We start from the raw sequence: 10,983 nt of genomic DNA, 5'->3' as shown, positions 1-10,983 counted from the left end.
GGGAAATGTGGCTTTTGGTAAGGGGGAGGGGGCGGGGAGGTAGATATTTCTGCGAAAGCCGAAAATTTGGAATCGCTTCAGCCAAAAAACTGGCGCGCAAAGTGTCATCAGACACGGTCCCTTATTCAGAACTGTGTACGATATGTGGACATCACAAACGATTCAGATAGCTTAACCCGTGTGTGATGAGTTTGAACGTCAAAAGTTTTGGTTCGAATTTCCGTGATTACAGTGGTCATCCACGTCATTGCATAATTTGGGTACACAAAGGAGAATACAGCACACCCACACTTCTTAATCGAGCAAGTTCAGCAATTAAACAGAGCTAGCTGACCTAAACATTACTCTAAAAAATTAAAGACCGTCCCTCTTAATTAAACAAAAGAAAGAGTACTACTACGGCTGGTGCTCGTCGATCTCCGCCGCCGCCTCCATGTCCAGCTCGTGCCCGACGGTCTCCTGGGGAAGGGGCTCCATGGCATCCATCGCACCATACTCGGCAAGCATCTCGCCATCCGCGTCCGCCATCTCTTTGGAAAAGGCCGCCACGAGCTGGGCGTGGGCGGACGCGATCTGGGCTTGGACGGGCTCCATCGTCGCAAGGTATGCGGTGGAGGAACGGACGGCTGCTCGAACGCTCGGTGATTGCCAGCTCTTCAGCTGTGGGTTGCCGACCGTTGTCGGAGAAGCTTCGTTTGATTTGTGCGGTGACCGCCAGGAGCTGGGCATGGGCGGCCTCCATCAGGGCTAAGGCCGCCGCTGCAGAACGGATAGCTGCTGTGCTGCTCTCGCCAGTTGCTATCCCCGAGGCAGATGTTGCTGCCGCCACCTGAGAAGCAACAGCGGCCGTGTGGGCTGCCTTTGCTGCCCGGTCGCAAATTGCGGCCGCGCTCATGCACCTTGTTAGCGCACGCATGGCGGCTGCGGCCACGCTCTCGCCGGAGTGGGCCACCAAAGTTGCCCTCACGACGCAGGTCCACGTGCCCATCTTTCACCGGCGACGATTGAACAGTGAAATGATATTTGGGGAGCGAGCTAGTGTGCTTGAGACGCCGGCTATGTTGGAAATATGCCCTAGAGGCAATAATAAATGGTTATTATTATATTTCTTTGTTCATGGTAATTGTCTATTATTCATGCTATAATTGTATTGTCCGGAAATCGTAATACATGTGTGAATACATAGACCACAACCTGTCCCTAGTAAGCCTCTAGTTGACTAGCTCGTTGATCAACAGATAGTCATGGTTTCCTGACTATGGACATTGGATGTCATTGATAACGGGATCACATCATTAGGAGAATGATGTGATGGACAAGACCCAATCCTAAGCATAGCATAAAAGATCGTGTAGTTTCGTTTGCTAGAGCTTTTCCAATGTCAAGTATCTTTTCCTTAGACCATGAGATCGTGCAACTCCCAGATACCGTAGGAGTGCCTTGGGTGTGCCAAACGTCACAACGTAACTGGGTGACTATAAAGGTGCATTACGGGTATCTCTGAAAGTGTCTGTTGGGTTGGCACGGATCGAGACTGGGATTTGTCACTCCGTGTGACGGAGAGGTATCTCTGGGCCCACTCGGTAATGCATCATCATAATGAGCTCGATGTGACTAAGGCGTTAGTCACGGGATCATGCATTGCGGTACGAGTAAAGAGACTTGCCGGTAACGAGATTGAACAAGGTATTGGGATACCGACGATCGAATGTCGGGCAAGTAACATACCGATTGACAAAGGGAATTGCATACGGATTGATTGAATCCTCGACACCGTGGTTCATCCGATGAGATCATCGTGGAGCATGTGGGAGCCAACATGGGTATCCAGATCCCGCTGTTGGTTATTGACCGGAGAGGCGTCTCGGTCATGTCTGCATGTCTCCCGAACCCGTAGGGTCTACACACTTAAGGTCCGGTGACGCTAGGGTTGTAGAGATATATGTATGCGGAAACCCGAAAGTTGTTCGGAGTCCCGGATGAGATCCCGGACGTCACGAGAGGTTCCGGAATGGTCCGGAGGTGAAGAATTATATATAGGAAGTCCAGTTTCGGCCACCAGGAAAGTTTTGGGAGTTACCGGTATTGTACCGGGACCACCGGAAGGGTCCCGGGGGTCCACCGGGTGGGGCCACCTATCCCGGAGGGCCCCGTGGGCTGAAAGTGGGAGGGAACCAGCCCTTAGTGGGCTGGGGCGCCCCCCTTGGGCCTCCCCGCATGCGCCTAGGGTTGGGAACCCTAGGGGGGGAGTTCCCCCTTGTCTTGGGGGGCAAGGCAACCCCTTCCCCCCCTTGTGGCCGCCGCCCCCCCTGAGATCTCATCTCCAGGGCTGGCGCACCCCCCAAGGGCCTATATAAAGGGGGGGAGGGAGGGCAGCATACAACAGCCTTGGGCGCCTCCCTCCTCCCCTGCAACACCTCTCTCTCTCTCTCGCAGAAGCTTGGCGAAGCCCTGCCGGAGACCCGCTACATCCACCACCAGGCCGTCGTGCTGTTGGATCTCCATCAACCTCTCCTTCCCCCTTGCTGGATCAAGAAGGAGGAGATGTCGCTGCACCGTACGTGTGTTGAACGCGGAGGTGCCGTCCGTTCGGCACTCGGTCATCGGTGATTTGGATCACGGCGAGTACGACTCCGTCATCCACGTTCATTGGAACGCTTCCGCTCGCGATCTACAAGGGTATGTAGATGCACTCCTTTCCCCTCGGTTCTAGTAGACTCCATAGATGCATCTTGGTGAGCGTAGGAAAATTTTGAATTTCTGCTACGTTCCCCAACAGTGGCATCATGAGCTAGGTCTATGCGTAGTTTCTATGCACGAGTAGAACACAAAGCAGTTGTGGGCGTTAAGTTTGCCAATTCTTCTTGCCGCTACTAGTCGTTTCTTGTTTCGACGGCATTGTAGGATGAAGCGGCCCGGACCGACCTTACACGTACGCTTACGTGAGACAGGTTCCACCGACTGACATGCACTAGTTGCATAAGGTGGCTAGCGGGTGTCTGTCTCTCCTACTTTAGTCGGAACGGATTCGATGAAAAGGGTCCTTATGAAGGGTAAATAGAAATTGGCAAATCACGTTGTGGTCATACGTAGGTAAGAAATCGTTCTTGCTAGAAACCTACAAACCACATAAAACTTGCAACAACAATTAGAGGACGTCTAACTTGTTTTTGCAGCAAGTGCTAAGTGATGTGATATGGCTAGAAGATGTGATGAATGATATATGTGATGTATGAGATTGATCATATTCTTGTAATAGGAATCACGACTTGCATGTCGATGAATATGACAACCGGCAGGAGCCATAGGAGTTGTCTTTATTATTTTGCATGACCTGCGTGTCATTGAATAACGCCGTGTAAATTACTTTACTTTGTTGCTAAACGCGTTAGCCATAGAAGTAGAAGTAATCGTTGGCGTGACGACTTCATGAAGACACAATGATGGAGATCATGATGATGGAGATCATGGTGTCATGCCGGTGACGAAGATGATCATGGTGCCCCGAAGATGGAGATCAAAGGAGCATGATGATATTGGCCATATCATGTCACTATTTGATTGCATGTGATGTTTATCATGTTTTTGCATCTTATTTGCTTAGAACGACGGTAGTAAGTAAGATGATCCCTTATAATAATTTCAAGAAAGTGTTCACCCTAACTGTGCACCGTTGCGAAGGTTCGTTGTTTCGAAGCACCACGTGATGATCGGGTGTGATAGATTCTAATGTTCGAATACAACGGGTGTTGACGAGCCTAGCATGTACAGACATGGCCTCGGAACACACGCAATACACTTAGGTTGACTTGACGAGCCTAGCATGTACAGACATGGCCTCGGAACACGGAGGACCGAAAGGTCGAGCATGAGTCATATAGAAGATATGATCAACATGGAGATGTTCACCGATCTTGACTAGTCCGTCTCACGTGATGATCGGACACGGCCTAGTTAAACTCGGATCATGTTTCACTTAGATGACTAGAGGGATGTCTATCTGAGTGGGAGTTCATAATCAGATGAACTTCATTATCATGAACATAGTCAAAAAGGTATTTGCAAATTATGTCATAGCTTGCGCTTTAGTTCTACTGGTTAAGATATGTTCCAAGAGAAAATTTAGTTGAAAGTTGGTAGTAGCAATTATGCGGACTGGGTCCGTAAACTGAGGATTGTCCTCATTGCTGCACAGAAGGCTTATGTCCTTAATGCACCGCTCGGTGTGCTGAACCTCAGCGTCGTCTGTAGATGTTACGAAACATCTGACATACACGTTTTGATGACTACGTGATAGTTCAGTGCGGTTTAGAATTGTGGCACCAAAGACGTTTTTGAAACGTCGCAGAACATGTGAGATGTTCCGAAGACTGAAATTGGGATTTCAGACTAGTGCCCACGTCAAGAGGTATGAGACCTCTGACAAGTTTCTTAAGCCTGCAAACTAAGGGAGAAAAGCTCAAATCGTTGAGCGTGTGCTCAGATTGTCTGAGTGCCACAATCGCTTGAATCGAGTGGGAGTTAATCTCCCAGATGAGATAGTGATAGTTCTCCATAGTCACTGCCACCAAGCTAGTAGAGCTTCGTGATGAACTATAACATATCAAGGATAATTATGATGATCCTTGAGCTATTCGCGATGTTTGACACCGCGAGAGTAGAAATCAAGAAGGAGCATCAAGTGTTGATGGTTAGTAAAACCACTAGTTTAAGAAGGGCAAGGGCAAAAGGGATACTTCATGAAACAGCAAGTCGTTTGCTGCTCTAGTGAAGAATCCCAAGGTTGAACCCAAACCCGAGACTAAGTGCTTCTGTAATGAGAGGAACGGTCACACTGAAGCAGTACTACCCTAGATACTTGGTAGATGAGAAGGCAGGCAAGGTCGACAGAAGTATATTGGATATACGTTATATGAATGTGTACTTTACTAGTACTCCTAGCAGCACCAGGGTATTAGATACTGGTTCGGTTGCTAAGTGTTAGTAACTCGAAATAAAAGCTGCGGAATAAATGGAGACTAGCTAAAGGTGAGATGACGATATGTGTTGGAAGTGTTTCCAAGGTTGATGTGATCAAGCATCGCATGCTCCCTCTACCATCGAGATTTGGTGTTTGCGTTGAACATGATTGGATTATGTTTACCGCAAAATGGTTATTCATTTAAGGAGAATAATGGTTACTCTGTTTATTTGAATAATACCTTCAATGGTCTTGCACCTAAAATGAATCTCGATCGTAGTGATACACATGTTCGTGCCAAAAGATATAAAATAGTAATGATAGTACCACATACTTGTGGCACTGCAATTTGAGTCATATTGGTATAGAACGCATGAAGAAGCTCCATGTAGATGGATCTTTGGACTCATTCGTTTTTGAAAAGATTGAGACATGCGAACCATGTCTATTGGTATATATGCATGAAGAAACTCCATGCAGATGGATGGTTTGGACTCACTTGATTTTGAATCACTTGAGACATGCAAATCATACCACATGGGCAAGATGACTGAAAGGCCTCGTTTTCAGTAAAATGGAACAAGAGAGCAACTTATTGGAAGTAATACATTTTGATGTATGCAGTCCAATGAGTGCTGAGGCATGCAGTGGATATCGTTATGTTCTTACTTCACAGATGATTTGAGTAGATGCTGAGTGTATTTACTTGATGAAACACAAGTCTGAATTATTGAAAGGTTCAAGTAATTTCAGAGTGAAGTTGAAGATCGTCGTGACAAGAGGATAAAATGTCTGTGATATGATCATAGAGATGAGTATCTGAGATACGAGTTTGGCACACAATTGAGACATTGTGGAAAGTGTTTCACAATTAATACCGCCTGGAACACCATAGTGTGATGGTGTGTCCGAACATCATAACTGCACCCTATTGGATATGGTGCATACCATGATGTTTCTTATCAAATTACCACTATCATTTATGGGTTAGGCATTAGAGACAACCGCATTCACTTTAAAAGGGGCACCACGCAATTCCGTTGAGACTACGCCGTTTATAGAAACCTAAGTTGTCGTTTCTTAAAAGTTTGGGGCTGTGATGCTTATGTGAAAAAGTTTCAGGCTGATAAGCTCGAACCCAAAGCGGATAAATGCATCTTCATAGAATACCCAAAAACAGTTGGGTATACCTCCTATTTCAGATCTGGAAGCAAAAGTAATTGCTTCTAGAAACGAGTCCTTTCTCGAGGAAAAGTTTCTCTTGAAAGAATTGAGTGGGAGGATGGTGGAGACTTGATAAGGTTATTGAACCGTCGCTTCAACTAGTGTGTAGCAGGGCACAGGAAGTTGTTCCTGTGGCACCTACACCAATTGAAGTGGAAGCTTATGATAGTGATCATGAAACTTCGGATCAAGTCACTACCAAACCTCGTAGGACGACGAGGATGCGCACTACTTCAGAGTAATGCGTGATCCTGTCTTGGAAGTCATGTTGCTAGACAACTATGAACCTACGAGCTATGGAGAAGCGATGGTGGGCCCATATTCCGACGAATGGCTCGAGGCCATGAAATCCGAGATAGAATCCATGTATCAGAACAAAGCATGGACTTTGGTGAACTTGCCCGATGATCGGCAAGCCATTGAGATAAATGGATCTTTAAGAAGAAGACGGACATGGACGGTAATGTTACCGTCTATGAAGCTCGACTTGTGGCAAAGAGTATTTTCACAAGTTCAAGGAGTTGACTACGATGAGTTTTTCTCATCCGTAGCGATGCTTAGGTCCGTCGGAATCATGTTAGCATTAGCTACATTTATGAAATCTGGCAGATGGATGTCAAAACAAGTTTCCTTACCAGTTTTCGTAAGGAAAGGTTGTATGTGATACAATCAGAAAGGTTTTGTCGATCTTAAGGATGCTAAAAGGTATGCTAGCTCCAGCGATCCTTCCATGGATTAGAGCAAGCATCTCGGAGTCAGAATATACGCTTTGATGGGGTGATCAAAGTTTTTAGTTTTATACAAAGTTTGTTAGAAACTTGTATTTACAATAAAGTGAGTGGGAGCGCTACAACATTTCTGATAAGTATATGTGAATGACATATTGTTGATCCGAAATGATGTAAAATTTCTGGAAAGCATAAAGGGTTGTTTGAAAGGAGTTTTTCAAAGGAAGACCTGGATAAAGCTACTTACATATTGGGCATCAAGATCCATAGAGATAGATCAAAACGCCTGATGATACTTTCAAAAGACAGCACACCTTGACATGATTTTGAAAGAGTTCAAAATAGATCAGCAAAGAAGGAGTTCTTGGCTGTGTTACAAGGTGTGAGTATTGAGTGAGACTCAAGACCTGACCACAGCGGAAGATAGAGAAAGGACGAAGGTCGTCCCCTATGCTTTAGACATAGGCTCTATAGTATGCTATGCTGTGTACCGCACATGTAGTGTGCCTTGCCATGAGTTGGTCAAGAGGGTACAATGGTGATCCGGGAAAGGATCTCATGACAGCGGTCGAACTTATCCTTAGTACCTAGTGGATTAAGGAATTTTCTCGATTATGGAGGTGGAAAGGAGTTCGTCGTAAAGGGTTACGTCGATGCGAACTTTGACACTAATCCGGATGACACTGAGTAGTAAACCGGATTCGTATAGTAGAGCAATTATTTGAAATGGCTCCAAATAGCGCGTGGTAGCATCCACAAGATGACATAGATATTCGTAAAGCACACGGCTCTGAAAGGTTCAGACCCGTTGACTAATAACCTCTCTCACAAGCATAACATGACCAAACCAGAACACATTGAGTGATAATCACATAGTGATGTGAACTAGATTGTTGACTCTAGTAAACTCTTTAGATGTTGGTCACATGGTGATGTGACCAGTGAGTGTTAATCACATGGTGATGTGAACTAGATTATTGACTCTAGTGCAAGTGGGAGACTGTTGGAAATATGCCCTAGAGGCAATAATAAATGGTTATTATTATATTTCTTTGTTCATGGTAATTGTCTATTATTCATGCTATAATTGTATTGTCCGGAAATCGTAATACATGTGTGAATACATAGACCACAACCTGTCCCTAGTAAGCCTCTAGTTGACTAGCTCGTTGATCAACAGATAGTCATGGTTTCCTGACTATGGACATTGGACGTCATTGATAACGGGATCACATCATTAGGAGAATGATGTGATGGACAAGACCCAATCCTAAGCATAGCATAAAAGATCGTGTAGTTTCGTTTGCTAGAGCTTTTCCAATGTCAGGTATCTTTTCCTTAGACCATGAGATCGTGCAACTCCCGGATACCGTAGGAGTGCTTTGGGTGTGCCAAACGTCACAACGTAACTGGGTGACTATAAAGGTGCATTACGAGTATCTCCGAAAGTGTCTATTGGGTTGGCACGGATCGAGACTGGGATTTGTCACTCCGTGTGACGGAGAGGTATCTCTGGGCCCACTCGGTAATGCATCATCATAATGAGCTCGATGTGACTAAGGCGTTAGTCACGGGATCATGCATTGCAGTACGAGTAAAGAGACTTGCCGGTAATGAGATTGAACAAGGTATTGGGATACCGACGATCGAATCTCGGGCAAGTAACATACCGATTGACAAAGGGAATTGCATACGGATTGATTGAATCCTCGACACCGTGGTTCATCCGATGAGATCATCGTGGAGCATGTGGGAGCCAACATGGGTATCCAGATCCCGCTGTTGGTTATTGACCGGAGAGGCGTCTCGGTCATGTCTGCATGTCTCCCGAACCCGTAGGGTCTACACACTTAAGGTCCGGTGACGCTATGGTTGTAGAGATATATGTATGCGGAAACCCGAAAGTTGTTCGGAGTCCCGGATGAGATCCCGGACGTCACGAGAGGTTCCGGAATGGTCCGGAGGTGAAGAATTATATATAGGAAGTCCAGTTTCGGCCACCAGGAAAGTTTTGGGAGTTACCGGTATTGTACCGGGACCACCGGAAGGGTCCCGGGGACCCACCGGGTGGGGCCACCTATCCCGGAGGGCCCCGTGGGCTGAATGTGGGAGGGAACCAGCCCTTAGTGGGCTGGGGCGCCCCCTTGGGCCTCCCCCCATGCGCCTAGGGTTGGGAACCCTAGGGGGGGAGTTCCCCCTTGTCTTGGGGGGCAAGGCAACCCCTTCCCCCCCTTGTGGCCGCCGCCCCCCCCTGAGATCTCATCTCCAGGGCTGGCGCACCCCCCAGGGGCCTATATAAAGGGGGGGAGGGAGAGAAGCATACAACAGCCTTGGGCGCCTCCCTCCTCCCCTGCAACACCTCTCTCTCTCTCGCAGAAGCTTGGCGAAGCCCTGCCGGAGACCCGCTACATCCACCACCACGCCGTCGTGCTGTTGGATCTCCATCAACCTCTCCTTCCCCCTTGCTGGATCAAGAAGGAGGAGATGTCGCTGCACCGTACGTGTGTTGAACGCGGAGGTGCCGTCCGTTCGGCACTCGGTCATCGGTGATTTGGATCACGGCGAGTACGACTCCGTCATCCACGTTCATTGGAACGCTTCCGCTCGCGATCTACAAGGGTATGTAGATGCACTCCTTTCCCCTCGTTGCTAGTAGACTCCATAGATGCATCTTGGTGAGCGTAGGAAAATTTTAAATTATGCTACGATTCCCAACAGGCTATGGACTGTAGCCGACGCACCTTCTCGCGTAAGTCTTAGGCGTACTATACACCGACGGTGCTCCAAGATATTGTGTACTACATCTCACATGGTTGCTGATAATAAACTGTGTGCGATCTACTTGATTTTTTATCTTGATTCGAATTACATAATGGGGTCACAGCGGCAATGGACGGTGTTTGAATTGCTAGACCTTTTATCTGGAGTGAACATGCAACTATATGTGTGTCGTAAAAGAATTGGAATTACACTGGGTTCATTTGAACATTTTATACATTAAATTGGTTTTCTAGCCATTTCAGGTGAACAATTCAAATTTGAACTACATGCACATGCTCCAGTGCATATAAATTGGTTGAAAAATCAAATCTTTGTCCTTGGGTGCATGCTTAGGTCTCATGCAAGAAATAGGAATGAATTTCAAACACCAGGGCACCGTTGATTGCCGGCAAAACATTGAGATGCCTGGTTTTTAAATTCTAGTAAACCCAAAACTCGTCTGAAATTCATGAAACTTGGCACGCTATCATGGAGCGACATCAACATGCCGTGGTACAAATTTTCTCCCATTTGGGGCAGGTTTGGGTATATGCTTCTCACAAACCTGTAACATCCCAAATTTTCAATTTGGAATGTTATACATAGGTCATTCATGCATATCATATTTTATTGCATTTTTGTTTGCGATCCTCGAAATCCTAAGCAATTCAAGGACCCTCGGAGAGAGTTGGGGATTTCACGTTTTTCATATTTGAATTTTATCAAATATTAAAACAAGGATCATTTTTTTGGTTTTAATTAATTTTTCTCTCCGAAAATATTTCATATCAGAATATATGAGAGGAGATAATATGACTTCTCCCAAAATAATGAAATATTGGAGGAAAAATATTAAAATCAAATAAACAATTTTATATGATTTTATTGCTATTTTATTTGAATTAGGAAAAAACATGCGTTTTTCAAAATTGTATTAGAGTCCTAAATAAATGTTCACTTTGTCCGTTATTTTATTAGAGGACGGGAAAATTTATTTTAGGATTTTTGGAGTCCGTTTAGTATTTCTTTTCTTTGTTTTTCTGCACGTCGGAATATATATATATATTTTTTTTAAAAAAGTGAACCGCCTTACCGGGCCGTGTCCGCCTGGGACACCAACCCGGCCGGCTTGATAAGCCGAGGCCCGAGGCCCAGCCCACCTCCCGCCGCGCCCCCAAACCCTAGGTTGCCGCCGCCTCGTCAGCCGCCACCGCCGCCTCGTCAGCTGCCGCCGCCGCGTCCGCCGCCCGTGCCGGAGCCCGCCGCCGTCGCCACCCGCACCGGAGCCCGCCACCGCCGCCGCCGCCCACG

This window comes from Triticum aestivum, chromosome 3D (assembly GCF_018294505.1).
Source record: "Triticum aestivum cultivar Chinese Spring chromosome 3D, IWGSC CS RefSeq v2.1, whole genome shotgun sequence".
In the NCBI taxonomy this organism is placed as follows: Eukaryota; Viridiplantae; Streptophyta; class Magnoliopsida; order Poales; family Poaceae; genus Triticum; species Triticum aestivum.
This window is presented reverse-complemented; position numbering follows the sequence as displayed.